The sequence below is a fragment of the Balaenoptera acutorostrata genome, chromosome 10 (assembly GCF_949987535.1).
Source record: "Balaenoptera acutorostrata chromosome 10, mBalAcu1.1, whole genome shotgun sequence".
Taxonomy (NCBI): domain Eukaryota; kingdom Metazoa; phylum Chordata; class Mammalia; order Artiodactyla; family Balaenopteridae; genus Balaenoptera; species Balaenoptera acutorostrata.
Window position 1 is genome coordinate 15,869,857 of NC_080073.1, and position 26,764 is coordinate 15,896,620.

Below are 26,764 nucleotides of genomic sequence, written 5' to 3' on the forward strand. Positions count from 1 at the left end.
AGGGAGGTCAGCTCCATGCTTTGGGACCACCTTGAGGGGTGGGATAGAGAAGGTAGGAGGGAGAAGCAAGGGGGAGGGGATATGGGGATATATGTATACGTATAGCTGATTCACTTTTTTATATAGCAGAAATGAACACAACATTGTAAAGCAATTATACTTCAATAAAGATGTTAAAAAAAAGTATAGACTGTGCTGTAAACAAGTTCAAATACATTTGAGTGTTGAAAAACACAACAGCAAAATCAGTATTCATGTATTGTAGTCTAATCAGAGTCTTGGGGATTATTTCACCCCATATTTTTAATTCTTGAGAGGTTGTATGGGGGGACTCTCTAAATCAGAGATTCTCAAAAGAAAATTAATGCTAAAGTATGTTTGTGTGTGTGTGTGTGTGTGTGTGTGTGTGTGTGTGTGCCTATATCTCCTAGGACTATGATTCCCTAAGGACCTCCTGGAAGCTGCACAGTTGAATTTCTCAAGCTCTACAACGAAAATGGATGGCAAGGGAACTTATTTTGTAGAATTAAATAATGATTTGGTTGATCATCAAGAGGAACACAAGAAAATAAACATAACTCAATAAAATAAAGAATGCATTGTTATGAGTGAGCAGTTGTTTTGCAGGTTGCCATCCATTTTCATGACATCAAAAGACACAATTATTAATACATCATCATGACACAACCCCAATTAAAGTTCCTCATGGTAGCATGCTAACATCTTATTTTAAAAATTTAATACCCCAGACATTGTATTTCATCCTTTAATTTCTGAAAAGATTTACCTAGGTTTCTTAGGATCTAGAAATTCATTTAGGATGAAATCATAAAAGTGTTTTAACATAATAAATGTACTCCTCATAACCAATCATCCTCAAAGGATTCGATTAATCAGATTTCAGGAAGAGTTTTCTCTAAGAATATGAGTATATATCGCAAATGCTTTTTAATCTTCTAATAGACCAGCAGATTCACTGGAGTTAGAAAGACTGCCCAGAGTAGCCTCTTGCAGCAAGTTCCAAAGGGAAGATCTAAATATAGTGGAAGGGCAAAATCACTCCACTGAATGAGACGGAGAGCACAAGTTATTCAAAACACACACACAGTTTCCTCATAGACCTCTTCTTGGAATAGCCCCACATTTGTTTAGAAGGCCCCTCCTGGTTACCAGGCAGCAGGTAAGCTAGCAATGACTCAGAAAGTCAAGGAGTTCCACCTCTTTCCACATTGTCTTCCTTATAGCTACTAAGATCCCAGTATACAACCAACATATAGAAAGATTTTGCATGTACCCCAAAACATTTTAATTCTACAGGAATCACATTCTTTTGCTAACAAAATGTGCTCTTGAGAAAGTAAAAAGAATATTATTCTTTCATTGAAAAAAATACCATTTTTTTCTCATACAAAAAACTAGTGAACATAACAAAAAAGCAGCGGACTCACAGATATAGAGAACAAACTAGTGGTTATCAGTGGGGAGAGGAAAGGGGGGAGGGGCAATAAAGGGGTAGAGGATTAAGAGGTACAAATTATTAGGTATAAAATAAGCTACAAGGATGTATTGTACAGCACGGGGAATATAGCAAATACTTTATAATAACTATAAATGTAGTATAACCTTTAAAAATAGGGAATCACTTTATGGTACACCTATAATATTATGTATCAAGTATACTTCAATCAAAAATACTGTTTTTTTCTCAAATTACTTTGTCTTTAAAAACTATTAATGATAGTAAGGGTTGACATTTACCGAACAATACTATGGGCTCAACACAGTGCTAATAAGCATTATCAAAATAATCTGATTTAACCCACACCTACAGGAAATTACAACTATTTTTCTAATTTTATGAATTTGGAAATGGAGGTTTAAAAGGGCTAAATAGCTTCCCCACAACCAGATCCTTGTGGATCTGGCCCTTAAAAGTAGACTTTTTCTCACTCTTCCAAACCCTTTGAAATTTGTTACAATTCAGCCTGGTACTGCACAAAGAATTTGAAAAAGCTCCAAAGGAGGATTCAGGTCAGATTTCACACTGATCCAAATCCAAGGGACAGTTACTGAAGCTGAAAGCCCTTCAGACCATGAAGGGGTGAGCTCTGTTTGACTGATGAAAATATAGGTTTTCTCACTAAAACTTCAAGCCTCCTAAGAAGCCAACCTGCTCAGATCCCAATGGAGAAATTCATTTTTCTATTAAAAATGACATTTAGGTAAATATCATCAAGATGCAACTTTCAAATATGCCCAGAGATCAGCTAGCAAGAAAAATAACTTTTAGTTATTCTGCTCTTTCGAAAATAAGCCATTTTAATGGAACTCCAAAAGCAAAAAACAACTCACATTATATATCTGGTCCATATCCTGGGTCACTCTCTATGGCTATATTCTTCTACCAAGCATTGCAATGATTAAATGCATTCAAAATGCATAAAGCACCTGATTAAGGAAAATATTCTTACCAGGAAATTAAGTTCCCTTTAGTTCCACTATGATATGTCTGCAGCATTAACACAGGGTCATTGTTCGTAGTTTACAGCACCTAGAGACAGATTAGAAAGTTGTAATTTTAGAGATAATTCCCATCTAAGGATCCACTTTTAATTTTTACCTTTTCCCTGTTTTAAGAAATTGATTTCATTTTTCTTTCTGTTCACCCCTCAAAAAAATTCCCAAATACCTAAACAATAGCATTGCTCTGTCGCTGAGGATAAAACACATCCTCTAGACTTCTATCTATGAATAAATGAAGCAGAGATGCAGAAAACAGCCACATAATTACTCTCCTTATTGAAAGAATTATTGACGTGTCTTTTCTCGAGGATTCAAGTATTTTGCAACAGACCACAATTTGTGCGAATTTCTACTTGGCGGTCCTCCATGAACTGTTTTTCACAATAACCATTTGCTTTTGTCTGAGGCTGTGACCAATCTATCAAAATAAAACTGTATAGACTAAAACGATGAGAGCTCTATCAGGAAGCACTCTCCAAGATCAGAACTCTATGAATCAGAGTTAACATAAACCTTCCATTCAAGAGGCCATCTCTCACCCAGGTGTGTTATCATCAAGCCTCCCATCTTTTAAAAAATCAACATGTGAAATGAAGGAAGTGTTTCAACCAGGATATACAATCTTTTTAATGTTATTCCCAAATCCTTTGAGAATTGGCTCCCAATCTCTAAAAGACTATTTATAAGCTTTTTTTCTGAATGCCATCCTAAGAGTACATCTATGAAAAGCTAAGATTTTCTGTTGAACATAAGGACGTCAAAATAAGTCAAAGATTTTTCTCATACCAGTTGTCTTAACTTAATGAGTATCATTCAGAAGAGCTAAATTCCATCTAGTAATTCTAACTAATTCCTGTAGAAACTACTAAAGAGATTTATAAAACTACAATATCTTTCGCCTCAAGAAAAAGAAGGATAGCTAAAATATTCAAGCAACGCACTTCCTTTCTGTGCATTAATTGCCAATCTCTTTGGCCTTATTCCAAAAGCTGTTGCCAGAAAGTTATAAACAGATTGCAATGCCTCTGGAGAGAAACTCACACCAATACACTGAAAAAAATTCCACCCTGGCAAGTATGAGAATAGTCCCCACTGCTTTCCAATTGACCAAGTGACACACTGTACAGACTGTGCCCAGTATACTTCTGTTTAGTGACCTCATTTCAATCCCTTTAGGCCGACTTCTGACACTGTTATAATTTGCCTTATTATAACAAAAAGAACTGTTTATGGATGACTCACAAAGCGCAAAACATTTAATATGGCTCCTAACCAGTGGGATCATGGTACACTTAGCTTGAGTATAATTGTATTTATTGAGGTCTACAGGCTACTAGAAGCTTTTTCTCTAAATACAGGAATATAAAAACTGGCCATCATTTGTTGTACCCAGAATCCTCTGTGTTTCAGTAGTCACCCCGTGGGGAAAAGAAAAAATGACATGTTTCCGCGTGTGGATTCCACATTAGATTTGCTGATTGTCCCGCCCCATTTACTGAGGCTAAAGTTAAATGATATAATATAGGATGTCCTCTACTTATCCCAGTGATAAAGAATGTCATAAATTGGGTATATTCTACAGCCAGGGAGCCACTTTTATGGTTTCCATATTAAATCTCTCTAAGACACCTCTTCAAAACCCACCCATCTCATATAGCTACTGCAGGTGGTTCTTCCCAATGGGTCTCACATTTTTACCTCTGTCAATGACACCCATGACAACAGGGATCAGTGCCTGTGCTGAATTATCCACACTCTCGCTTAGCAATTTCAAGATAGTTGTTTGGCATCAGGCATGGAGTCTGTAGCTACTGATCAAACTTATTTGTATGCTCACAGCAGCAGCATATGCCTGCTGAGCTCTCATCTGCTTCATTCAACTTTGGTTGAGAAGGTACTCACATTAATCACAGATATAAGTTCTATGCTGCTAATCCAGTCATTCTGTGTGTGTGTGTGTGTTTGGTGTCGGTGTGTATAAAGAATTATTTCTGTACTATTAGGTCTCCTTTCATTCCTTCATGTTGTAGGTGTATGATCTTCAAAAAGGGGTACGCAGACAATCCCTTAGAATGCAACAAGTAATACTAAAACATATATATGTATAACTGATATTGAACATATATATTAAGGCATATAGTTTGATATTAAAATATCCATATACACATATATGAGCATATATGTTATTTTTATCACATTGTATCTCATTCTTTTAAATTTCTGTCTGCTTTTCTGTTTTCTTATGGTAAATATTAGCACACTGTGAATCTGTACAATTTGGGATATACATATGTTGGAAGTATAGGCTCAAATATTATTATGAGAAGGGTCCACACATACACACACATACTACACTACTGAAGTCTAAGAAAATATCTTTCTGGTTCTACTTTTATTATATTTAGCAGGATATATAATCTTTTGAATTTGTTTGTTTAAAGCCTTTACCCTTTCTCCTATCACCAGATATTAGTATTAGAGATACTAATAGCTTCTTTTCCCTTCTTAGAGAAAAGTTGCTTGTTTATTTTTCAAAGTCCCTAAGTTTTTCTACTTAAGATATATTAATAAACATACCTACCAAATGCTAAGGGAGGAATGAGGAATACTGAAAGGAACTCTGAAGAATTTAGAAGCATAGTAAAGTAAAATGGGCATTTGAGCCCTTGTTGGTTGTTTGCTTTTCATTGAAAAAAAAAAAAAGGACAACTGAAAGAAACTACAGTGTAGGCACATCAGACTAATTAAGTTAAACTCAACTCACTCGAGGAAAAAATAACAGAGAGAGAAAGTACACTACAGGGAAAAACAGAACTTTCTCAAAGTAAGAGGCAGTTAAAAAATGGATTGGGGTCCACCCAGTGAACAGTGAACCCATGGCAGGTATAAAAAAGCAGGAGCTTTGAATCAGCTGAATTCAGGTCGACATGCCTTCCTGATATGAACATCTTGCTGCTCTGAAGTTAGTTAGAATGTGAAAATAGTATTTTTCACACAATATGTCCCCTGCAAGCAAACCTATGACTTCATAGGTGCTCAGCAAAAGAAATGGTCTGATCTCTTACAATGCTGGGGGAAAAGCTGGCTGTATAAGAATTATTTCGAGATAACGTGCAATTTTTCTACATGGCACCATCCTAGGGTGCTTGCAAGGTGAACTCTCCTTACCACTGAATTTACAGCAAATCATACGTAAACTGTAACTGCATTCTAGACAAAATTAGCAAGAGACCAATGGCTATCGTAAATATTCCTGCTAGCTTCCACTCTGTATTAACACAGTGAATCTTGAGCTCCATAATGTCAAACCTTGATTGTCGGTGTAATCCCAGTGCCACTGATCGGCAACATAATGAAGCTTAAAAAAATACACTTTGGATGAATTAGTGATTGAATGTATAAAAGCTACACATATCAAAAATTAGTGGTCCTTCAGTTCTTTAACCTGACAGTCATAGGTGCGACTGTCACTCTGATAGAGGCGGAAGGAGCACATTAACCACTGTATTTGGCAAAAGAGACATGGAAGCATAAGGAAAAAGAGCCAGAGGAGCTAAAACTAAAGTGAGTGTGCACTTACTCACGGTGTGATCTTTGGCTAATCACATAACCTTTCAGAACTCCAACTGTCTCATCGGTAAATAAGGGATAATAGTATCTACCTTGCAGTACAGGGTTGAGGGAGAGGGCTAACATGTACAAATGGCTTAGCTCAGGGATGGGACCTAGAAGGTGTTCAGTGACCAGAAGGGCAGCACAGATCTCCATCATCACCCAGAGGTAGGCAGTGAGGCTGGGAGGGGCCCCTGATCAGTGCCCCCCACAAGCTCAAACTCAGCCAATAGGTGGAAACCACATCCTAGGATAGGCACCTTGACGGCTGCTGTATAAGCTACCTGGGTGGACAGTACATGCCTTATTCTCATGAGACAGAAAAGGATTTCTTTACAATATTTTTTTTGGCAACTTTGTGAGCTCCTCAAGGCCAGGAAGAACACTTGTTTTATTAATTTTTGCCTCCCTCAGACTCAAGCACAGTGGCTCTCAAGGTGTCAAACCCTGGTTGCTTATGAAATGTACACTGAATGAAAATGCCTATTTTGTGTGTGTGTGCGGGTGTGTGTGTGTGTGTGTGTGCATGTGTGTAGTGTATTTGGAATAAAGTGGATATTTTTTCTTTCCTTTTTCCTTTTAAAAATGTACCTGATCTTGGGCTTCCCTGGTGGCGCAGTGGTTAAGAATCCGCCTACCAATGCAGGGGACACGGGTTTGAGCCCTGGTCCAGGAAGATCCCACGTGCAGCGGAGCAACTAAGCCCATGCGCCACAACTACTGAGCCTGTGCTCTAGAGCCCGCGAGCCACAACTACTGAACCCGCGAGCCACAACTACTGAACTCGCATGCCACAACTACTGAAGCCTGTGTGCCTAGAGCTTGTGCTCCGCAACAAGAGAAGCTGCTGTGATGAGAAGCCTGTGCACCTCAATGAAGAGTAGCCCCCGCTCGCCGCAACTACAGAAAGCCCCTGTGCAGCAACGAAGACCCAAAACAGCCAAAAATAAATAAATTAAATAAAATAATTTTTTTTTAAGTACCTAATCTCAATCTTTGACCACTGGAGAGTTTCTAGTGATTTATAAAATAGACTGAGAGCACCTCAGCTTCTAGTCAATATTTGGGTCAATATCCCTAAGACGTTGTTATCAACTGACATTTACTTGGCATGAATGAGCTCTTGATTCAAATCATGGAGGTCCATACCCTCAAAAATGTGTGCCAAGATGCTCGATTCAATTATGTTGAATGAATATAGTATCTTTTAAAAAGGAAGTGATACGTGATGCACATAATATTCTCTAGGATATAAGCTGGTGGTACAGTAGAAATGAACACACAACAGATATTCTTCAATATGCCTAACAAAAAATGCACAATAAAATGAAAACAAACAAATGTTTGCTTTTGGAAATTATTTACAAGCAAAAGCTTACACAAGCAATATGAAGATGTTGAATTTGTTCCTACAAACACTTCTGGAAGAATACTCTGAAAGAGTCCCTATTCCTGATCATTAGTTTTAGTATTTGTTGACTAAAAAAAAATTATTGACCCCCTACTAAGGAACAATTGAAGACATACTGGATGCTGGATGCTGTGCTAAGCAATTTATGGATTATCTTATGTAACAGAGTGCCCTCTAAGTTAGGTGGCACTGACCATAATTTTATAGATGATTAAATGAATTCAAATAGGTTAGTTAGCCTGTACAAACTCACAGTAAGTGCCAGAGCCAAGATGTGAACCCAGTCTGTGCAACTCCAAGCCCATGCCTTTACCTACTAGCTTACCTTCCCTACCACATCATTCATGTCAAGTGCCATGAGTTTGAGAAAAGGACTCCATAATAATTATTTCTCTAAGTTCTACCACATTTTTTTTGTCCAATCACATTTTAAGATATACATTCAACTGTCCTAAAGATGCTAATAGCATAATATGGTGAAATCAGTAAAGAATATTCCAGGGCAATCAGACGACCTAATAAATATTATTCCTAGCTCTGTTATTAACACTGCCTATTAAGCGCAAGTTTTTTAACCAGTTTGGGTCTCAGTATCTTCATCTACAACATGAGAGTGTCAACAGTGATTTCGAGTTTCTTTTTGTCTCAGAAGTCTATAATTACAAGAAAAAAAATTCTCTGATAATGGAGTTGAAGGAGGTACACAGAAGATCAATTAAAATATTCAAGAGGCTAGGATCATGAGACATACAAGGGAAGACTAAAAAGATTAGAAGTCTTTAGTGTGTAAAGATGAATACACAGAACAGATAGATCAAAATAAATAAAATCTTGAAGGATACAGGAGAGGTGAATACAATTACCTTTTCTACAACTTGGACTGTTAAAACTTAAAAGCGGGGAGATCCCTCAGAAATGAGGTAATTCATACAGAATAGAATTCTATTACTATGATAGGCCATATATGTTAAAGAAATAGTTTCCAGAAAGGTCAAGACATATTTTTGGCAAGTGAACTCATAGTTTATTCACAGAAAGGAGGGTTTATATTTCACCATTTGAGAACATCATGCAGAACAAATACACTTTCCCAAGAACCCCTTCCTTCCCTATAGATGGCTAGTCTACAAGGATCTGGAATTGACCAATGATATCAATTATCCTCAGGTACTCTGGATTTTGATTCAACTCCATCATGTAGCACACAGGAAGTAATCAATAAATATTTGCCAGAATGAATGAGCTCTGTCACTTACTAGCTGTGTCACCTTAAGGAAATTACTTAACTCCTGTCTTCTCGACAATCAAATGTGGCTATAATTTATTCCGTTGACTACCTGAAAGTAAGAATCAGCATGACTAAACTGCAGGACAAATTCTCAGAGGTGATGTTTTCTGCCAAAACTCCTAGGAAACCAGCTATAGCCAAGAGTTGAAGGCAGTTTGTTGTGCAGAACCCTGAGGTGGAGGAGCAGGACCGGTTACTTTGGAGTATGACGGGCAGGGGCATCCCCCCATTTTCTCAATATGTCAAATGCATGTAAGTATTAATAGAAATCATTTTTGAAATGGTTTTGAAAGCAATAAGCAAAAAGTCAATGTTTTAAGTTAAGAATAAATCAAATAGATAATCTTTTAGATCTCAAACAGGATCTAGGTCTGATTTTATATTATCTTCTAATGCAATAGGAGATTGGCTCCCCAGGTAGTAGGAATGTCCATTACAAATTTGCAGTAGCAATTCTGAAAACAATTGATTGAGGAGCACTTTGCTTTTATATATGATCCAAAATGTACGTGACAAAAATCTCATATATCAGAGAAGCGAGGCTCCTTTGACAAAAGCCTGATCAAATCAGTTGATCATGGGCAAGTTAATAGCAAAAGCAGACTCATTTAGTGATGATAAGAGGATATGTTTATGTGGGGCTTGCTGTATGCCAGGCATTGTTCTAACTATTCTGTATTTTATGAATTCATTTCATCTGTACAACTCTATGAGGTAGACACTTTTTGTTTTTAACGTCCTCGTTCCAAAGATGAGAAACTAAGGCAGAAAGAATTTACATATTGCCTAGAGTTACAAAACCATTTCTCCGGAATGCAGCTTTATAATTTTGATAGCCTTAAATACTGCCAAAGATATTACTGCAGCATCAGGACACTTTTAAAGCAGACCCTCGTTCTTTAGGGCTTCAAGCTTAGTGACACAAACATTTCAAATCATGATTAAAGAATGGAATTACAAACCATTAAAAGTCACACTGGAAAATGTACTGAAACTGCCTGAGAGTCTTTCAGGCACATTTAGGTATGAAAGGAAGTTAACATGGCTATTATTAGGACTTTCTGTCCCAAAACATTGCACAAGGGGTCTTTGTTTATTCATTCAAATATTTATTACTTTTCTACTCTGTGTCCTGCGCTGTGGTCAGGCACACCCATGAATGGGGAGCCCTATGTTCCTGAAATAGGAACTTATCTAAACAAATCCAATCCCAGGATATTATTCCCAATTTCCTGCTTGAGCCATTCCACCTGCTGCTTTGGTCAGAGCATTTGCTCAAGCGGCTTTCAACCCCTGACTGGTCTCCACTGTTCCTGCACCACTGGCTTGTGGACCTCAGACTCTCCTTCCTTCTCAGCTTCACCAAAGCACACCCAGGGCTACACTCTCTAATCTGCCCTTGAAATAAGACTACATTTCAATAATCTGTCCACCTTCCCCAGATGTTTTCAGCACTGTATGTATTTTAGTCTTGATAGCTACTTAAGGTTTCACATCACAGGGAACCTTAAGAGACAAAGAATTTTCAAGTGGTTTCACTACCCCATCCATGAAAAACTCATTTTCACCCATGAATTCATGTTAGAAAGGCTTCATAGGAAATGACAGTTGGTTAAGGTGGATAACTGTGTGGGGGTTTTTTGCTTTATTATGAGTGTAATAAATGTTCACTGTAGAGATTTGGTAAAATACAAATGTATATGCATGTGTGTGTATATATAAATATATACATATATGTGTGTATGTATGTGTATATACATATATACATATAAAATAGAAATCATCTGCCAAAAATAAATATTACTAACATTTTAGTGCATTCCCTTCCCCAATTAATATATCGATATTCAACTAGTAGTACAGCTACACACACAAATATACACACATACGTGTATGTATGTATACTAATGAATATCTAAAAATCATAAACTGTTTAGCTATACATAACATTATGAACATTTCACTTTATTGAATAACCTAACATACCTTTTATGTTCATATGCTTGGGCCAATATTCACATAACTGGAAATCTAGCTTGATTTAGATTAAACATATGAAAATATGCTCAAACAGTAACGTAAAATGTTTACTTCCTGTAATTTATAACGATGAAATTTTGGTTAACAACCTAAATGCTCAGAAACAGAGAAATAATTAAGTACTTAGAATATAGCTATGTATTAGAAAAGTTTGTAGCTTTTTTTAAAATGTATTTTCAAAGAATATTGAATGCTAGAGAAACTTCTTATGTCATAATATTGGGTGAAACCAACAAAATTTTATACAGAGTTTGAGCTTGATTTTACAAAAAAATTATATGTATCTATATCTACCTGGGGAATAACATTGAAAACAAATACATCAAATTACGAGCATTGCTTTTGGGGGGAAAGGGGCAAGGAGAGAGTAAATATGATCTAATTTAATAGATATATTTTTTAATAGTCATGAATTATTTTTTTGCACCAAAATGAACATGATAAGAAATGAAAACACTTTTCTCCCAAAGGCTGCATAGTTATGTGAACTAGGTAAGTAAATGGCCCAATTTATCAAGCTGAAAAGAAAGAAATTGCGTTCCAGTTTTAGGGTATAGGGTGGGTATGGGAAAGCAAGAGAGGCAGCTGAGAAGTCTCAGAAAACAGAGCAGAGTCAAGAAGATATATGAAGTTTGGGGAAGCTGAAGATAAAGACAAAGAAGAAATAAAAAAGAGATGAGGCTGAAAAAATGTAATCATTTCACAATGTATATCAAGTTATCACTTTAAATATAAATGATTTTTATTCATCAATTATACCTCAATAAGGCAGGAAAAAATAAAATTATGTTTCTATTTAAAAAATAGAGATAATTTCTAAAATGATGATCATATTTTATATACACTCGTTGGCAAGTGGAAACTTTGTTCTATAAAAAATTTCTAAGTGCAAAAACCCAACTGTGAAAATAAATAAGTAGCAGAGCATGGAAAAGTTACTCTGATAACTCAAAAAAAAATCTAAAACTGCTACAAAGAGATGTCATAAGATGTTCAAAAATTAAAGTAGGCTATTGTTATTTATAGACTTTAAATGGTATAGTAACTATTTAGCTTATAATTTATTAAAATAAAATGCTAATTCTAATTAATCGTAATGCAGAAGAAAATATGCAAATTCAATGACAACTCTCAAAATACTTTTAATGGGGACCAACTCAAAATAATTCTGTATGAAGGGCTCCAGGGAACTGTGTGCAAGAAGAATAATATACAAACATAATTGTGTCACTCAAAAGACCAAATTAATAATTTCTAACAACCCACCAATATGTAGACCTAGACCATGATTCCCCAGTGCCTCTTCACACTGAGCTCAGTACAAGGTAGATGCCAAAACCTCTGAATTAAAGAGATGAGTATGCAAATTCCCAGTATGACTTTCTGGTCAACCAGCAGTGATTGCCATGATTTCCACTCCTACTAAAAATTGATCAGCGAATCAATGAGAAATATAAGGGGATCAGAGATTTCTGACATGAAGAGATAGAAAATCACTAATGATGCTTTAAAAAATATTCATTAAAATAAAATTTATTTTGGGCTAGGTAAGGCGAAAGTATAGTTAAGGATCACACCAACACACTGAGGGTGAGATACATTTGGGGCGATAGAGAATAAGAAATAAAGTCGGAAGATACAATTCTGGTTGAAAATTTCAATTAACATTAACTTTTTAAGATATCAAAAATCAACATTTAGAAAAAAATATTTAATGCAATCCTATTTTGCAAAATTTCAAATTGGTCACCTAGGGCTAGGCCTGTTTCAGTTCTCCATGGAATTGTGCATCTGCAATTACCTAAGACATTTAAAGCAAAGGAGGAAGAAAAGACAGCAGTGGTGGTAGTGATGATGGTGGTTGTGTTACTGTAAAAAAGAAAAGAGAGAAGAAGGAAAGAAAAAAAAAATCTGCTTTAATTATGGGAAATCACCGAAGTAATTTTTTATTGTTTATAAATATTGGGGAAAGTTATTCAGATCTCCAATCTGCATTGATTTTTATCCCCCAGGGAACGTGAAAAAGAGATAGTATAGTAAAACATAATGCAGAATTTCAGTTAGACAAAAACTCTAAGTAAATATAAACCAATATACTAAATTCACTTTTCAGGTATCCAATCCTATAGTAGTAGGACTACCAATTAATGTGAAATGAAAATTAGTGATGATTATCCAGTTAAGAGATTCTTAACCCCATTAGAATCACAAACACACTTGAAAATCTGGAGAAAGCTGACTCTTCAGAAATATACACACATATTCATGCATTAAATATATTGAACACAATTATAATGGTTTCAAAAATCCCCTCTGATTTGGATCATTCAAACCACTCAAGATAAAGTTGAACATAAACAGAGGATGTTCAGCCTTAAAATAGGGAACTAAAATATATCATAATTGTTTAATCAACTTTTATTGCAAATTACCTATCTTATATAACAATATAACATCTTACATTTTATAGCACTACATGACTTTTTTCATTTAATCCTTGAAATAACTTTGTCTGTGAATTTTATCAGGTTCATTTATAAATCAGGAAAAATACAATCCAATGAACTAAGTTACTCTTTAATTTCACACATAGTAAGTGACAAAAGTCAAGTGTAGAAACCATATTGTGATTCCAATTCTAGTACTTTCTCAACAGCATCATAATCCAGTTTCTAAGCTAAACATAAAAAGTGGTTTTCACTTTGTGAAGTTAGACAGTTTAAAATAACACAAAACAAACTCAATCCTTTACTGTGAAAGGAAAACATTTTTTTTTTTTTTCCAAATCATCAGCTGGTGGTTTGTTATGAACCAGTGAGCAAGCTGTGGACCAGAGCTTTCCTACTTGGGATTTTGTCAGTTTAAAGCCTTTGCTTTCATCTATTTCTGTTTAACATGATAACACAAAAGTCTAGAGAACCACCACCTTCCTTAGTTTCTTCACATAATCTGGACTCATACAGGAGCTTAAAAGACATGTTTTATACTCTTCATTATATACCAAATGCTCCGTATTTATTATACAAGAAGAGATCCTTTGATCCTTCAGAAACAAGCTCCTTTTTGAAGCCTTGGCAACATAATGTTCAAGAGGGCTCCTCCAACAGGGGCCAGTGGGTCACTCAGCACACATTATTTTTAAGTACATACTTTGTACAGCTCCTTATTAGGTCTTTATAATAAGGCAGAAACTCGGGGTGGGAGGATCCATCCAAAGCAAAACAAAACAAAAGCAGCAAACACTAAGAGGGGTTCAACTCCTTCACTTAGTGAGCCCTCAGTGAAATGGAGAGAGGAAATTTTATCTAAGGAAGGCTGGGATGGTGGACTGAGGAGGGGCACGGGCACGTAATTAATTTGCAAGTTCAAGACCAGAAACAGATTAAGGTTAAAATTGCATGCAATCAACATTATTTTCTGTTTTCTCAAAGCCACCTAAAACATTACAAAGTATAATCTGAGCCCAGATATAAGGATCACACAGAAATCTCAATAGGCATTTTATAATTCCACAAGAGTGAAGAAACTAGTAGCTGAGAGCTGAATTAATTATCTGGAAAATTCAAGCAAAAAATCCTTTCCTCTAATACTTCCATATCCACAAATATTTCAGGAAACATTAGGCTCTAGAGACCTACATATTCTAGAAAATGGACTAATTTCAGAAAAGCCAACTCTACTTTGGACATTCACATTCTTTTGGTTAGGAAATGTAATATTCTCAGGTCATTTCTTGCATTAATTATTCACTTAGTGTACCTGGAGTGGATGCCACTGAATTTGCTGCTGTGTTCTAGGGCAAAATTTGTGGAACTTATGGATGGACACAAGGGGAAACTGGCTGGTCAGTGAACGTTTTGGGAATGGCATTTTTTCCTGTCATTTTTACACATCAGTGGTCAAAATTAATGAAGTTTCTGAAGGAAATAACAATTAGAAAAAAAGATTAGGACAGACTTTTAATAAATTGTATCAGACATAAACCATGTTGGCAGAAATTATAATTAATAAACGGTGAAATGTAACACTGCCTTAAAATAGAAAGCAGAATCTCCTTAGAAACAACACACAGGCTAATACAAAAATCAATGTTCACCGTGCTGGTTGTTTGCAAAATTACACAATTAATTCTGTGTAAACTAACCTATCAGCAAGGCACACTGCAGGATTCCTGACAACTATTAGGCTGCACAATGTATTAAAGAAAGAGAACTTTAATGAGATCCCATGAGAACCTAATGATTTAAATCACTTTTTTTCCCCCTAAAAGAACATTTTTACACCACTTAACGGACATTATTTTCCATATCTAATATACATATGGTCGAATCCACCAGGAACCAGAAGACAGTCTATCTTGAGTCTAAAATATGCTATTAAGCTGATTTCAAAGTAACAAAGGATTTAGAAATCTACATGAAAAAGATGCCACCCTTATCTTCTTAGATTTGATAGTAAACTACTGCTATCCTATGTCAGTGAGCTCTCACAGGGGCTAATTAGCCATTACAAAATTGTATTACCACATGATATACCACTCGAAGATATGTGGTCTTGTGTGCATTCAATTTATGTAAATTATAATCTGGCTTATTCCACTACAAAAATAACTAGAAATAAAGTAATCATTTAGGTATAACCATTTTAAAGATTTTAAAATGATTATACATGTACCTGTTACACATGCACTTACACTTACATAAGCATATAAGTAAAGATGTTTACATTCATCTGTAGGTATTCCCTTGAACACTTAACATATAAATAGACAATTCTGCACAGTTTAATCAGAAAAACAGTTCTTTTTTTTTTTTTTTTTTTTTTTTGGATGATTGGGGTAAGCCTTTTAGGGACATTTTTTAACTCTTAGATTGAATGTAATTCCATCCAAAAGCATACCACTTGGATAGAGGCAAAGTGATTCTTCAAAAACTGCCCTGTGCCTTCATTACATATTCAAGTGAATTGAAATGCCCTTGAAGAAGACATATTATTGTTACATATTCCAATAACCTCATTAAATTTGGTCTTAACTTCTTCTGAGCCCTGATTCTGTAATCCTGACAGCAATCCTGTCATAGATGAAATCCAGTTAGGCATTGTCTACCTCTATACCAAAACTGCATGCCAAAATAAATGGATGCATGGATGGATCGATCTGTCAATCCATCTATAGATCGATTAATACACAAGGGCATTAATTGCAATAAGCGAAATTGAGAAAAAGAGAAATGCTGTCAATCATCTTCCTGGAGCCAGTGTGGACATCCTAGGGAACCCCACGTGCACTCACGAGTACTGGCTGGTTTGCTTCCCTTTACTCCACTGTTGGAATCAAACAGAGCAAAATTGCCAGTGGGAGGTCAGAAGCAAAGAGTACAGGTATCTTAAAGAGTAGAAAGATGGGGAAAAGTGAGGAGAGACCAAAAGAGGAAAATCCAGGAGGAGAAAAGAATGTAGGCGCACAAAGGAGAGCAATTTGCCTGAAAGACTGGAAGCCTCCAAAGCAATAAAGACAGGCGACATTTCTGCAGTGACGTGTCAGCACGAAAACTGCAGCAAGGGCCCACACGTGCCAGCGCCGTGCCACATGTCACCTACTGTCTTTCAAAATGATATGAGCCTTTTAGCTCTTATTTTCATATAATAATAATTAAGAATGTTAACAGAAAAGACAGGGTTTTGGTTAGTTCATTTTTTTTTTCTCATTTAGCTCAGAAGCACAACACTCGCCTACTTAGTCCAAGGAACTAGCACTGATATCTCGGCAGCATCACTAAGCGGAGCACACATACCCAGTGCTACTCTAGACCCCAGCTTCAGGTCTTGCTTCTCCGGGCTGATGTATCAATTCCTGTCTCCTTATGTTTCTTCTCATATAGCTTTTCTATGAAAACAGGCTGAAACAAATATTAAAAGTGATTTACGAGACGGCTCCGTACTTGGTTTTAATAGATGGGCATTCATAGGTGGTTATTACAGTAAAAGTAAGATGAACATGGGGTGGGAAGGAGGTGGCTACCATTGATAGTCCTTATAAACCCTGGTAATATCGATTGGGCTGGCCAGAAAGTTCGTTCGGTTAGTGAATCGGGTGTTCAATAAAATTCTTGGTGAAAATGAAAATTGTGTCTTTTTACTTAAAATCGAATGAACTTTTTGGCCAACCCAATACACCCTGCTACTTTCTTGTATGATATAAATATTAATTTTACCATGAAGACTCCTGGTGAAATTATTTACCTGAACTAATAGGCATGAATTAATCTGACATGCATTTCAGTATTCACCAAAAATTTCCCACTTTCAACAAGAAAATATTTTGAGAAGGACTAAGACACGCTTCATAAAGGACAGTCTGGTACCCTGTACAGCTTCCATCGCAGCACTTATTATTCATCTATTAATCGTCTACCTACTGAGCTAAACAGTAGGTTCTTTCAGCGTAGGTACCAATCCACTAGTTGCTCACTATTGTTCCTGAACTTAATGGAGAACTTGGTATACACTCAGAGCTCAGTATTACATGTTGAATGAATAAAAGGTTTATATACTTAATCCTCTAGTCAATTAGTACCTAACACAGTCCTTTTGAGTTCTTTCAATCAATTTTTTGCACTTTTCTCTCCCACTGAAGTCTGCAATTTGATGTAACCAACATGGTTTTGGATACTTCACTGGATCTAATAGTGTTCACAATTGCAGCAAATACATTTTTAGCAAATGCTACATGCTGCTCACTGTTCTAACAGTTTTTAAAAGAATAATCCATTTAGTAATTGCAACAATCTTCACAGAAAGGTCTTATTCTTTATACGTGATACAGTAGCAGTTTTACTACAAAAATTGACCACGTTTTGAATAGTAGATTAGTCCCAAAGAAAGATGGTATAGCACCCATATAAAAGTTAACTCTATGGGTCAACACTTAGAGGACATTTACCTTCTAATATTAACATCACAATGCATATTTGTTTTCCTATAACAGTTCACTTAGGTATCACTGTTTTATATCATATGATAGTGATGGACCATAAAGCTTTCACCCAAAGGTCACTTAATATTATGAATCTTTCAACCAGAAAATAGTTTGAAGGGTGGTATGTTTGGCTGAATAATGAATGACTCCCAAAGTTGTCCACATGCTAATCCCTGAAACCTGTAAGTATGTTTGCCTTACATGGTAAATGGACTTTGCAGATGTGATTAAATTAAGGATATTGAGACAGTGAGATTATCCTGGATTACGTGAATGGAGCCAATGTAATCACAGGGTCCTTACAGGGAGAAGGTAGGAGGGTGAGAGTCAGAAAAGGGAATAAAAGGACAGAGCAGAGAAAGAAATTAAAAGATGCTATACACTGCTTGCTTTGAAGATGAAGAATGGGGCCGTGAGACAATGCAGGTAGACTCTAGAAGCTGAGAAATATAAGAAACAGATTCTCCCCTAGAGGCTCTAGAGGGGGCACAGCCTTACTGACATCTGGATTTTAGGACCTGTAGCCTCCAGAATGGTAAGAGAACAAATTTAAGCCACTAAATTGGTGGTAATTGTTAATAGCAACAATAGGAAGCTAATGTAGGTTGTGTATAGAAATGTGTAGATAAGAACTCACATTTCAATTTTGAGGGGCAGTTTTTGGTACTTCTTTTGGGTTCATACAAATGCTGCCTTCATTCTAATTATTTTATAAGAAGATGAAGTAATATTATATTTATAAGCCAAAATTAAAATTACACTGCTTTTTACAGACACTTAAGTCTTTAAATAAGATTTGTCATGTAGGTAGTCTCATATTTATTATTGAGCACATAAAATATTTTCATAAATTAGGCCACTTAATATTAAGGTAAAATGGATTAATATCTTGTATAAGTTAAACACAGCATCTACAGTCTTATTAACTTAATATGAAACAAGTAATTTAAACTCTCTTCAGTGGTGTGCTCATCTATATTCCAAGATAAGATAAGAACACTTACAGAACTGAGAAGAACACTGGGAAGATTATCTGATATGCAAGTACTACTAAAGTATGTCTTTGAACTTTGTGTAAGTACTGGAATGTTACTATGTAGATCCCCTCTACTCTTATAAAGAAGAGACTGAGTTGATTTTTTTTTGCCTAGTTTTTCACAGCTACCATGTTGAAAGTGGAAAGGTATGAGATTTCTCTTAGATCTAAGCAAGTGAATCTTTGAATACGTTTACGGTCTAGTACAGGTAAATACTCTGATATACTGGCATTGTAATCAGGAGCTGAAACAAACTCATATATCAGTCTTCTAATGATAATGTTTCCACAACTGAGGACTCAAAACCACTAACTCTAAATTTTCAATTTCACAATGTAGCTTAGGTGTTTTTATGTTATGAAGAAATTTAAATACAGAAAAATAATATAGAAATACCTATATGATTGCCATCTAGAATTAACAAATACTGACATTTTGTCATATTTGCTTCATAACTCAACTTTTTAAATAAATAAAATACAAGAAATCAAGTCGAAGCCCCTTAAATTTCTTTTCTAAATTCCACTTCCCGACTTCCATGGTGGTCCAGTGGTTAAGACTCTGCACTGCAGAGGTCGTGGGTTTGATTCCTGGTTGGGGAAGTTCCGCATGACGCACAGTGTGGCCAAAAAAGAAAAAACAAAAAATCCATTTCCTTTTACCTCCAGAAAGAACCAACATAATCCACTTACTGTATAACAATACATGTTTTATATTTTTCTACAAAGACAATATAATTTTGTATGAGTTTTTTTTTAATTCACATAATTGGTATCATCCACAAAGTGTCATTCTGAGACTTGCTTTTTTTCAGGTAAACTGTTGTTTTCAAAATCTACATTTAGATTTAGTTCATTCATTTGAACTGCTCTATAAAAGTCAAGATCTATATATTAAATATTTTGTATATGTCAAAATATTCATTCCCTTTAGAAGGACATTTAGGTTGGGTTGTTGTTTTGGGGGGTTTTGTTTTTTGGGTTTTTTTGTTGTTTGTTTTGCACTTACAAATGGTTGCATGGAACATACTTGTACATTTCTCCTTGAGCACATGTGTGAGCATTTCTCCTGGGTGATCATGTAGCAGGCATGTGGATGAGCATGTGGCTGGCCATTCCAGGGTGTAAACATTTTCAACCTTTCTAGCTCTTGCGAATTCCTCCTCCAAAAGGGGATTATGTCACTTTACACTCATACCAGCAGAGTATGAATGCTTCCACTTCCTGGCATCTTCACAACAGTCAGCACTAGAGGTTTTCATTGTTGTAGCCTAATAGATGTTAAGCAGCTTCTCACTGTGATTTTTTAAAAATCAGCTTTATTGGGATATAATTCACATACCATAAAATTACCACATTTTAAATGAACAATTCAATGGGTATTGACAAAAGCATGCCGTTGTTTAAACATCACTATAATCAAAACAGAAAATATCCATCTCCTCACCCCCCTACCCCCACCCACCAGTCCCTGAAGTCACTGATCGTACCTCTGTCCCTTCAGTTTTGCCTTTCCCAGAATATCATATATCGATAAACAAAATCATACGCCGTTTTTTTGTGTGACTCCTTTCACTAAGTATAATGCTTCTGAGCGTCATTTATGTTACTGTTTATATCAGCACTCATTATTTGTGACTGCTGAGTAGTAGTCCATGCTATGGATGAACCACAGTTTGTTTTCACTGTGATTTTAATTTGCACTGTCCTGATTACTCAAAAAGTTGAATATTGTGACATATATTTTGAGTCTCTTTTTTTCTGAAATGTGTGCTCTCTCTTTGCCCATTTTCCCATTGTGTTGTCTTTTTTTCTTATCAATTTAAAAACGATTCTTCGTTCTTTTTGTCATTCTCAGCATAAGTGATAGATATTTTTCACATAGATTTGAAAATAAATACCCAAAGTGTAAACTTTAATCCTCCTAGAAGAAGAACACATTTAGCAGCGTTTGACATCTACATGCCAAAAAATAGGGTAGGCATCTGGATTAAAGTCAGTGTACTTTATTTTCTATTCAGTAAACCTTTAAATGGTAGAATGGTTCTTTCCTAGGAAGGAGGGAGGTGGGTAATGTGTCCTATATTGACTTGGGGACACTTAATATGAAACATTAATATACAGCAAGAGAAAAAGATATCTAAATTCTATGTGAAACAATTATCTCACCATTTCAACCAACACACATCATGCTTATGATCAATAATTGAACGGAAAATGTCTTTCATCTTCTACACCCAACACAAAACTGCTGTACAAATTAATAAGCAGGTTCTCCCAGAGTAGTGTGCATGTACTCTTTCTGCAATTGCATGCCCTCATCCAGACCAGAAGCTCACTAAATGTCACTCACCCCAGCCCTGAGCCCCCCTGGGGCTCATACAACTCACTCTGCTACTAAGCAGCATGGAAACAAATATCTTAAACCTTGTCATCACACAAGTCCTTATTCTTTGGTTGTTTCCTATGTAGGTTTTCTGCCTGCAGGGGCTGTGTGTTATTCCTTATAACAACCCCCAAACCACCCATATCATCTTATTAGAAGTACAATAAACAGTCTCGCTTACAAAATCCCCTTTATCACACCCTGGTTCAAGTCCAAAGCGTTCTCATCTCCCATGTGGAATACCAACTGATCTTGCTCTCCATCATAATCGAGTCTTCACACAATAGCAAAAGCGATTTTTTTTTAACAAACATAAATCAGATCAAGTTGCTTAAACTACCTGAAGAACTGAATAGACATTTTTCCAAAGAGGAAATGCAGATGGCCAACAGGCACATAAAAAGATGTTCAACATCGCTAGTCATCAGGGAAATGAAAATCAAAACTACAATGGGATATCACCTCACACCTGTCAGAATGGCTGTCATTAACAAGAACACAAATAATACATGTTGGCGAGGATGTTGAGAAAAGAGAGCCCTTGTACACTGTTGGTGGGAATGTAAATTGGTGCAGCCACTGTGGAAGACAGTATGACGGTTTCTCAGAAAACTAAAAATAGAACTACAACATGACCCAACAATTCCACTCCTGGGTATATATCCAAAAAAACCCCACAAACACTAATTTGAAAACATACATGCACCCCAATGTTCAAAGCAGCATTATCTACAACTGCCAAAATACGGAAGCAACCTAAGTGCCTGTAAACAGATGAATGGATAAAGAAGATGCAGTATACATGCACACACACACACACACACACACACACAATGAAATACTACTCAGCCATAAAAAAGAATGAAATAATGCCATTTGCAGCAACATGGACAGACTTGGAGGGTATTATGCTAAGTGAAATAAGTCAAATACAAAAAGATAAATCCTATATGATATCACTTATGTCTGAAATCTAAAAAACACAACAAACTGGTGAATATAACAAGAAAGAAGCAGACTCACAGATATAGAGAACAAACTAGTGGTTACCAGTATTGGGGCAATATAGGGGTGGGAGACTGGGTGGTTCAAACTCTTGGGTGTAAAATAGGCTCAAGAATGTATTGTACAACACAGGGAATGTAGCCAATATTCTGTAATAACTGTAAATGGAAAGTAACCTTTAAAATTGTATAAATTTTTTTTAAGTTGCTTAACTGCCTGGATTTTTTTGAAGTTACTATATTGCACTTAAAATCCATATTCTCATGCATGACCTAGAAGGCCTTATATGGTCTGCCCTAACCTCACCCGTGCCAAGCTCTCCCACGCTCACTGCACTCCAGGTCTCAGCCTTCTGTCAGCTCCAGACGACGCCAAATTCGTGCCTTCCACACTGCCTTTCCACTCCCTGCCCCTCTGCCTGGAACTCTGCTCTTCTGGCTCTTTTCCTATTTGCCTTCTCCCCTTTCTGGCTCAGCTTGAAAGTCACCTTCTCAGACAGCCCTTGCCAAAGTAAGTTCTTTCTCTCATTTTTCTCTACCACAGTCCTTTGTTTCTTTCCTATAATGATTTTACTGTTTATTTATTTATTGGCTGACATTCTCAGTAATGGCAAACTATGAGAGGGCAGGGAATCTGTCTTCACCTTAATGCTTAGCACAGTGCCTGGGATTTATAACAGCTCAATAAATATTTGAGGAATGAATGAACGACTCCTTGAAATCAAAACTACGCACATACCACACACACACACTTCACCTGAAGACGCTGGTTCTTCTGTCTTCTATTTGGGAGCACAGCTACAGCCCCATAGGTAAAATTTTCTGATATGGTTCCTTGCCAGCATCAATCTGGTCAGACCAAGTTGCACAGAAGATAATTCCTCCCCTGATGCACACAGGACTGAAGGGGGAAAAAATCAAGCTAGTAAAAATTTCCTTCCTCTGCAGACTTTTAAACTGCTAATCGGCACAAGCAGCTTGTAGCAGATTGAGCTCAAAGTGTAGCTGAAATGGCACATAACTAATTCCAGGTGATTTAATATCTTACATTGCCCCAGTGAAAATATTGACAAAGAAGAAGAACACGATTTGGAGTCTTTCTGCACTGCTGAATTTGCTGTTAGCTTTGGAGCCTCTATCAAGGCATTTCCATTAATCAGCATTGCTGAAGAAAGGAAGTCTGGGTGTGGCATGCAGAAACCACTGCCAAATTGGGAAAATGCTAGAAAATGGTAAAATGCTAGTTATCTAGGTATGAATATTTAGGAGCCCTTTCTCAAAATGTATGGTTCCCTTGGTGAGTGTCAAAGTAATGTCCAGCAATGCTCCTTGACTGGTCGATGGCACATGCCTAAGGAGGAAATAAGTCTCCTGAATATACTGCCAATACTCACAGGCAATTACCAGTGTTAGGGGAAATATGACGTTGAGATTCTTCTAGCAAAGTCACATCTTACTAGTGGCATCTGTAAGCACAAACTTTTTTTTTTTTTTTTATAAACAGGTCTGGTGTAAATTGACTATTCTAGGGTTCAGAGGTCATTATTTTATGCATAAAAGCTTTCTCTAGGGACTTGCCTAGTGGTCCAGTGGGTAAGACTCCATGCTCCCAATGCAGGGGGCCCGGGTTTGATCCCTGGTCGGGGAGCTAGATCCTGCATAAATGCCGCAACTAAGAGTCCACATGCCGCAACTAAAGATCCCGCATGCCACAGTGAAGATCCCACATGCTGCAACTAAGAACTGGTGTAGCCAAAATAAATAAATAAAATTTTTAAAAAAAGCTTTCTCTAGTGCATTAATTCAGAATTCACTCTCATTAGCTTTATGAAAGATAACAGTCGCTTTAATTCTTCTCCTGACAACATCAAAAAGAATACAAAAAGCAAGGAGATTTTTTTTTTCAATTGTCATATAGGAGAGTCAAATTTGAAATCATGGGACATCAAAAAGAAAAACAAAACTGTAGTATTTAGAATTATTGTGCCATATACCCTCAAAGATACATTTTACCCTCACTGAGCCAAAACTTCAAATACCAGCAATACTATTTCTCCCACAGTACTTCAGTTTAAAGCTGTACCATTAGACATCAGTTTTTAAATATCACCTGATCAGTAGTGTCCCTCTAAAATACAGCGGTATTTTTTAAACACCATATTTTGTTTACATATTCTGGCAGCTAGGTCTCAGATCCTAAATTCTTAGGTTTAAGATATCTCCAAATATAGATACTCTCACTCAGAACATTCATTATACCGATTTTCGAAGGTTTAGGCTGGCAGTTGACAAATTTGATAAAACCGACTGATTCATGGAGCCAATAAATGAAAAACAAGTGGAAATGTTGAAAGTCAAACAAATTTAGAAATCATAATATGGTAAACCCAGAGGTAAATTTCACCATTGAATCATTCAACAGATGTCAATGCCACCTTTGTCAAAGACAAGTTGTAAACCTTTTGAGAGAGATGCTTCAATGCACAGAACAGTTTTATAATTAATCACCTAGTATGTGGCCAAGAAATAGATGTTGCGTTTTGCCCTCAATAAGCATACAGTGGCATAAGCAAACCCACTGACAATTTTAAGAGGTTTTCACTTTGCTGATGAATGCTTTATGAGAAAGCATAGCCTAAGAGAGTGAAGGCAACGTAAGTGAGGTTCTGTAGATTTGCAAAAGAGCAATTACATACACGTATACGAGTATGTGTGTGTGCTGGCTGTGTTTAAACTCTCAACTTTTAATCTCTACATTATGGCTTGACACTGTTACTTAGTAGATGTACATAATTATTCTTTGTAAGGATATTTCACATCACCGTAACTATTGCTTTATAAACTCTACCAACGGAAGCACTTCTTCCAAGAGAACTCTGGATTTTTGTGTATTTCTAGGTATGAATAAAAAATTCATAGCAATTAACACAGAGTGCATTATTCAAGGAGCTATCAGAAGGAAGAAGATCCATTACTAATCAATATTGTGGGTATTCATTTCTGTACCTTTTTTAAAAAGTAAAATTACTTAAAGTTGTGAGATTATACAAATAAAAACAAGAATTTAGAGAATCCTGATATTTCATAGTCAGACCCTAATATTTGAAGTCCTTATCATTACTTTCCTGTTTCCCCTTTTTTTCATTTCACATGCATATTATGTTTAGAAAACTGACCACAGAATGACCATATGTGCATTATCTGAGCTTCCATGACTAAGAATGGGGTCCTAGAAAAGACTAGAGAACGCAGAAATAGCAGTACTCTGAAACATGGAGGAGAAATTAACCCAACTTTAAAAAAAAAAAAAAAAAAGGATAGCGCTGTGTTTTTCTACTGGTTTCCTGGCCATCTTAAAACTGAAAATCACTTCACAAGGTCACTGGCACCAAACATCCCTACGATGGCTCAGGATGCCCATACCCCTGACCTCTCTGCCAGTCAAGCAGGCATTAGGCTGGCTCCCTAAATGCAGATGCTGTGACGGTACCATCTTCCAAGTATGTTTGGCTTTCTGTAAGCCTACTGCAAATTAGGGAGGGTTCTTCTTTTATAATACGTGGGAAGGTCTTTCAGAACTTGAGAAAGGTATTCAAATCACATTTTAACACTTCAGGTCTTCTCAAACAGCACTAGATTACACTGTGACAATTATTGCTAAAAATCAAATGCTCATTAAATAGGGCTTGAACATTTATTTTGTTTCAGAGAAATTATACCTGAAATGGAATTTCGTCTTTGCCTTTCAAGTTCTGCCTTTTCCCTGACACCTTTTAGTAGTGCCCAAGCTGGAAGTAACCTTTCTCTATTTTGACCACACATTGTCAGTACATTCCAATGGCATTTATAATCCTTTATTTTGCAGTATACTTATTTGTGTACATGTCCCAGCTCTTTAATTAGACTGGAGTTTCATAACATTTCAGGAATACAAGATCCCAGAAAATGCAAACATACTCATATTAATAACATTTTACGGGCATGTATTCAGGGGTAATTGTAAGCATCTTCAGGCCACCAACCGTGTCTAATTCATCTTGGAATTTGTCCATTCAGCGTAGTGATTTTCACACAGTAAGGACTTCCTAAATTTTCACATAAAGATTAAATGCAGGAACATAATAGAATAAAGAGAGAGGGGGACTGTAATGAATTTTTCTTAGGGGTGTCTTCACCCTCCTGGAGTTGGGTTGCATGTCCTAGCATAGTAGTCTTAGTATTGAGACAATCTTGGAAAGTGGCTTTGGGCAGGATGTAAGTGAACATCCTTTCTCTTTTAATCCTTCTGACTATAAAAACCTGGAAGTCTCAGGTAGGTTCTAATATATCATTAACAGCGCTTTAACTCTTCTAATCTTGCTATTTCATAAAGAGGGAGCAGGACTTAAGCCTGGAGCCTTGGTCAGGCAATAGGACCTCGCTAGAATGTAATGACCTTCGGTTGTTTTTGTTGTATTCACGTTTGTAGTGACCTTTCATTATTTC

At 36.3% G+C, this 26,764-nt stretch overlaps 1 protein-coding gene across 12 annotated transcripts in view; it reads right to left on the bottom strand.

The window, feature by feature from the left end:
• The window catches only part of CHL1 (cell adhesion molecule L1 like), a 207,350-nt gene that overhangs the window by 154,084 nt on the left and 26,502 nt on the right, over positions 1 to 26,764 (bottom strand). For 7 of the 12 annotated variants that reach the window (XM_007192457.3, XM_057555111.1, XM_057555112.1 and 4 more), the window contains one exon: positions 2,472 to 2,551. The exons of 1 other annotated variant lie outside the window; for it this stretch is intronic. The gene's annotated coding sequence lies outside the window, so the exon portion shown is untranslated. Of the gene's footprint in view, positions 1 to 2,471; positions 2,552 to 23,036; positions 23,181 to 26,764 lie in introns of all 12 variants that reach the window. 4 more of the 12 variants (XM_007192452.3, XM_007192453.3, XM_007192454.3 and 1 more) reach the window with 2 other exon arrangements.